The sequence below is a fragment of the Macaca mulatta genome, chromosome 4 (assembly GCF_049350105.2).
Source record: "Macaca mulatta isolate MMU2019108-1 chromosome 4, T2T-MMU8v2.0, whole genome shotgun sequence".
Lineage (NCBI taxonomy): Eukaryota > Metazoa > Chordata > Mammalia > Primates > Cercopithecidae > Macaca > Macaca mulatta.
In genome coordinates this window covers 129,225,692-129,231,732 of record NC_133409.1, presented here as the reverse complement: position 1 = coordinate 129,231,732, position 6,041 = coordinate 129,225,692, and the positions used below count along the sequence as shown (strand labels likewise).

Here is a 6,041-nt window from a genome sequence, read left to right as displayed (position 1 = left end):
AATATTCTATGATGTATCTCTGAACTTCCCCCTCCCTTTATGTTATGAGGACATTCGAACTAAAATGGACATTGAAAAGAACCTCATGAGGAAGTACAGAGTTTTTCTTCTTGTGATGTTACAGGTTGGGCCCCAGGCAGACGATTCACAGTAGGTCCTAATTCTCCCACTGTTTACGCGGCAGGTCATAGTTCTCTCTCGTGTGTGCAAGAGAGAGAAGACAGACAGAGAGAGAGAGATATTATGGTGAGGAAATTTACTGGTATAGACAGTGGACAGCCAACATCCTCTCTACCAGAAATACTGAAATGCTATCTTAACCCTAGCAATAATGTCCCACTACTTCTGAGTGTTCTAATCCCCTAAAAATACACAATTCTTGGTCGGCGTGGTGACTCACGCCTGTAATCCTAGCACTTTGGGAGACTGATGTCAGTGGATCATGAGATTAGGAGATCAATACTAGCCTGGCCAAGATGGTGAAACCCTGTCTCTACTAGAAATACAAAAATTAGCCGGGTGTGGTGGCACACGCCTGTAATCCCAGCTACCTGGGGGACTGAGGCAGGGAACTGGGAAGTGGAGGTTGCAGTGAGCTGAGATCGCGTCACTGCACTCCAGCCTGGATGACAGAGTAAGGCTCCATCTCAAAAAACAAACAAACAAACAAACAAAAAAACAAACAAAAAAACCCCAATTCTTTCTTCTAGAGACACCCTCAGTGCTATTCTTCCTTTCAGTGACATCCGCAGTACAGCCTAAATCAGTTCAGTTCATCTGTTTTGTTCTAGGTAGTCTGCTAGGCCTTGGCAACACAAGAGAGAATGAAAGCCATTAAGAAGTTCATTCTAGTAGAAAAGATGAACAAAGCTACTAAATAAGGCCATTTAAAATTGATGCATAGAATAGAAGTAATATAAATGAGAAGGCTATTAAGCTGGAGGGAGGAGAACCAGAGAAAACCACCAAAATGATGCTCGATGAGCCTTTTGAAGGACAAATAGATATTTATCAAGGCACGAAGGACTGGAAGAGGGTGTTTAGGGGAGTGACAATATCTTGGACAACATGACGAGGGATCAGTACCTGTCAGGAAGGTCCAGACTCTCAAGGATGAGGATTAGGAGGCAGAGATGAGAAGACCAGAAGGCAAAAGGCTTGGAACGCCTCATAGTTGCATTCAGCGGCCCCTAATAGAGTTCCCATTTGTCTTTCAGTTCATGAACAAATTCCTTTCCTGCCTGAAGTTTAAGACCCTGCTTCATTTTTTTTTTTTTCAAATGGATTTTCGATCTTGTTGCCTAGGCTGGAGTGCAATTGCGCTATCTTGGCTTACTACAACCTCTGCCTCCTGAGTTCAGGTGATTCTCCTGCCTCAGCTTCCCGAGTAGCTGGGATTACAGGCATGCACCACCAAGTTCAGCTAATTTTGTATTTTTAGTAGAGGTAGGGTTTCTCCATGTTGGTCAGGCTGGTCTTGAACTCCTAACCTCAGGTGATCCACCCGCCTCAGCCTCCCAAAGTGCTGGGATTAGAGGAGTTAGCCACCACGCCTGGCCAACCCTGCTTGATCTTATTGTACTTTATCTGGCCAGTCTTGGTCTCCTTTCTGTAATCCCTTTGTTGGTCAGGAGGACATTTCTCCATCCCTCAGATACATTGTATGAGGACAAAGCCTAAAATTATGCCAGCTGGTGAAAAAGGATGTCTACAGGGTCTAGCACCAGAATCACAAAGCAGAGTAAAGAGTGGATTTAGTGTCAACAGGCAATAAATCCTTACGAGAGCTCCTTATGAGAGCTTCCCACACTATTCTAGAACACATGATTTCTTATTTCTGTGATGCTGTAGAACTCTTTTGTTTCTTCTTTGAGACGGGATCTCACTCTGCCACCCAGGCTGGAGTGCAGTGGTGTGATTATCGCTCACTATGGTCTTGCTTTCCTGGGCTCAAGCGATCCTCCCACCTCAGCCTCCCAAGTAGCTGGTACTACAGGTGCACCTGACCACGTCCCGCTATCCTGCTAATTTTTGTATTTTTTGTAGAGATGGGGTTTCACCATGTTGCCTAGGCTGGTCTTGAACTCCTAGGCTCAAGAAATCGCTTGCCTTGGCCTCCCAAAGTGCTGGAACTACAGGTATGAGCCACGGTGCCCGGCCATGTTGAACTCTTAACTCTGAATTATATGCTGTCTTGTATCACTTGGAACTAATAGTGTTTTAAAATTACAAAATAAATTCATGATTTTTAAAAAACTCATATTTTCATCTCCCATAGGTTTCCACTGTTAACATATTGGGCATGTCCTTTCAAACTTTTGTTTTCCTATATCTTTTTGTTCCCATACAGAACAAAAAGATATTATTTTTATTTGCAATCCTATTTTACATGCTATTGCTTTTAGTTGTTTTGTTTTATTTGTTCGGTTGATTGGTTTTGTTTTGCTTTTTTTGGAGATAGGATTTCCCTGTGTGGCCCAGGGTAGACTCAAACTCCTGGGTTCAAGTCATTCTCCCCCCTCAGCCTCCCAAGCAGCTGGGATTCCAGGTGCCCACCACCACATCGGGCTATTGCTTTTCATTGTTGATGAGTGTTGGTTCTGGCTCCCCAGCGAGGCTGCTAGTTCCTTCACGACCAAGTTGGGATATTCCACTTTCCCTCTCCTCATAGAAAGACCTGCTGGGTTTCCAGCTGCAGCATCACAGCCATCCTTGTCCCAAGCACCAACCCTGCTCGGACACAGGAGGGCGCTGAGAAGCTCTGGCTCCACATTCTGATAGAGCTGTGAACGTGATGTCCCAGTCTAGTAAGGGTATTTTTGCTTTCTTAAGGCCAAGGTCCCAACTTATTACCCAAATTCTCCTAATTGTTTTTGTTTTGTTTTGTTGTTTAACACGGAGTCTTGCTCTGTCACCCAGACTGGAGTGCAGTGGCGCAATCTCAGCTCACTGCAGCCTCCTCCTCCCAGGCTCAACCTATCCTCCCACCTCAGCCTCCCAAGTAGCTGGGACCACAGGCACATGCTACCACACCCAGCTAATTTTAAAAACTTTTTGTAGAGACAGGGTCTCACTGTGTTGCCCAGGCTGGGCTCGAACTCCTGGGATCCAGTGTTCCACTGCCTCAGCCTCCCAAAGTGCTGAGATTATAGGTGTGAGCCACCTTGCCTGGCCACATTCCCTAATTGGATCTCTGTCATTGTTATTAATAACAATAATCTTAGTAGCTTCCCTTGATTGCACACTTAGAATGAATCAGGCGCCACGCTTAAGCACCTGTCTGTATTATCACCCTTGATCCATACAGCATCCCTATCAAATAGGTACTATTCTTATATCTCTTTTGTGGAGAAGGAGATCAAGACTCAGACAAATGATATCACACAGAAATGTAAGTAGTAGCAGAGCTGGGGTAGAACTCAGAGACATGCCTGTTGACCACGGTACTGCATGAAGAGCCCTGGAGCCGTGTTCAGCATCTGGAGTCTTTGTCTCCACTCCTATAAAATCTGAGTTCTACGTCACTCTTTCCACCCTGTGCCTCCTCCCCTAGAGACAGGAATCCTGCCTTAAGCCAGGTGGCTAGAGGCCCTATTACTTGGGAACTGACCTCAACCACTAATGATTGGATTTCTCAGTATCTCTACTCTTGCATTCCCTGACACTCTGAGGCCTGCCTATTGAGATCATTCTGGGGTTTTGTTTTTTGTTTTTTGTTTTTTTTTTCATCAATAGTGATGCTTTAGGCATTTTAAGCAGGATAATTATTTGGGTCAGACTGTCCCATGCACAGAATTCCCAGACGCAAGATGCCAGCCACATCCCAGTCACAATATCAACCATAACCCACACCTTCATATTTCTACATGTTCGGGAACCAGGGAGGGAGCATTATTGTGCTGCCTTTGGTTTGGGGTGACCATGCCAGACTCTCAGGGCTGACAAGTTTGCCTAGACTATTGCCTGTGGTTTCCAATTCACAGCCTACGAGATACCTTGTTCTACCTAATGGATGAACTTCTATACCTACAGTTCTATCCTTCTGGTATCTACCCTATCTAGTTTCATCCATTTGCCCAGTTCTTCTACTGTGGACTTTTTTTTTTTTTTGAGACAGAGTCTTGCTCTGTCGCTCAGGCTGGAGTGCAGTGGCGCAATCTTGGCTCACTGCAACCTCCACCTCCCCGGTTCAAGCGATTCTTGTGCCTCAGCCTCCTGAGTAGCTGGGGCTACAGGCATGTGCCACCATGCCCAGCTAATTTTTGTATGTTTAATAGAGACGGGGTTTCACCATGTTGTCCAAGCTGGTCTCGAACTCCTGACCTCAGGTGATCCACCCACCTCAGCCTCCCAAAGTGCTGAGATTACAAGCGTGAGCCACTGTGCCCAGCTGTTCTACTGTGGACTTTTATTTATCACTTATTGTGTATCTGGCATCTTTCCAAACATTTAGTTCTCACAACCTCTTCATGAAATGTACTATAAATTTGTAGTAGTTCTACATATTTGTTGGTACATATGATATTTTGGCTACACGCATAGTATGTGTAATGATCAAGTCAGAGTATTTGGGGTATCCCTCACCTTGAGTATTTACTGTTTCACGTGTTAGGGAGTATTTCAAGTCCTCTCTTCTAGCTATTTTGCAACATACAATACATTGTTATTAACTATAGTCAGCGTAGTCTGCTACTGAATATATTAAGAAATACATGGAATGTTTCACTGACTTGCATGCCATCCTTGTACAGAAGCCATGCTAACCTTCTCTATCATTCCAATTAGCATATGTGTTGAAGGGAGTACTGGTATTATTAAGCTATATAAGTATGAAAATAGCATAAGGAAACTGAGGCACAGAGAGGTAAAGTAGCTTGATGTTTACAAGGTGGTGTAACCAAACTTTTGGCATCAGCAAACTGACATAAGTCAAAGGAAAAATATGAACTGGAGAAGAATGATGTTAAAAGTCATTTCCTTCGTGGGAGAGTATGTCTATCTAACATTCTGATCCCTTCTGGTGTCAACATTCCCCTGCCTCCTTACCTCACCATTTTTTAGGAAATTGCCTTTCCCCCAAGGCTGTCCATTAGAACGTTCTGTCCCTTCTGACATAGAGCCTGACCTATTCAGTCTTTCCCTGGAATTTTCCAAATTAGAGGTGGAGGAATTGCTCTTTCATCTCAGATGCCAAATTGTAAGCCTGACCTCAGTCTTGTGATGGTCATCTCTGCTGTACATGGCAGAATCTGAGAGAATGGAGACAACAAGAGACGAGTGATGGAAAAAGGAAGGAAGGAGGGAGCACTGAACACAGCCAAGCCCGAGGCCAGCTCCAATCCTCTCTCTTCCAGTTATGTGACCCAACAAATATCATTTATGCTTTCATTCCTTGGAAGTGGGTATCTTCAACTTACCCCTATGAGAGATCTACTAACACACTTCCCACCCTCCTAATCTAGGTAAGCCTGCATCTCGCCCAGATTTCAAAGTAAACCACTCTCCTTTTCATTGATACTTCAATGAAAGTGATGAAAGTGAAGTGGGCATCAAAAGTGACTTCTCTGACACTGCTTAAAATTGGAAAATTCTCTGTAATGTCTCACTGGAATCAATGTGCAGGACACAGGGAATAGTCATTGTAGGCCTCAGTTTACACCTACCCAGCATGCGCAGTTGCTAAAGCAGGTAATCAAGGTACCACTCAGAGATCACTTTTCTGTGTTGTGTAAAACTGAACTTTGGATTTTTCCTTTAGGGTTTCTCAATTTGAAAGCCATTCGTGGCTCTCATGTGGACTTTCCACAAGTTCTATATAATTTACTTCAGTGCTCAAGACCCAATTGTATCATCTTAAACTGGATTCTGAGCTGTATCTGTTCTGAGAAACAAGAAGTGTTCTCTTTCTAAATCTCTGGGCAGACAAGACAAGCCTGGCTGACTGTGAAAATCCTTAGATGATTGTGGGAATGTTCCTGAATGTCATGGTCCTCTTTGGAAAATATTGTGAAACTTTAAAATATGTAATTATAAGACTTGAG

The 6,041-nt window shown here is 43.9% G+C and overlaps 1 pseudogene; it reads right to left on the bottom strand.

The window, feature by feature from the left end:
* Positions 1 to 4,706: 4,706 nt before the first annotated feature.
* Positions 4,707 to 4,806, bottom strand: LOC114677833 (U6 spliceosomal RNA; annotated as a pseudogene).
* Between the last annotated feature and the right edge of the window lie 1,235 nt (positions 4,807 to 6,041).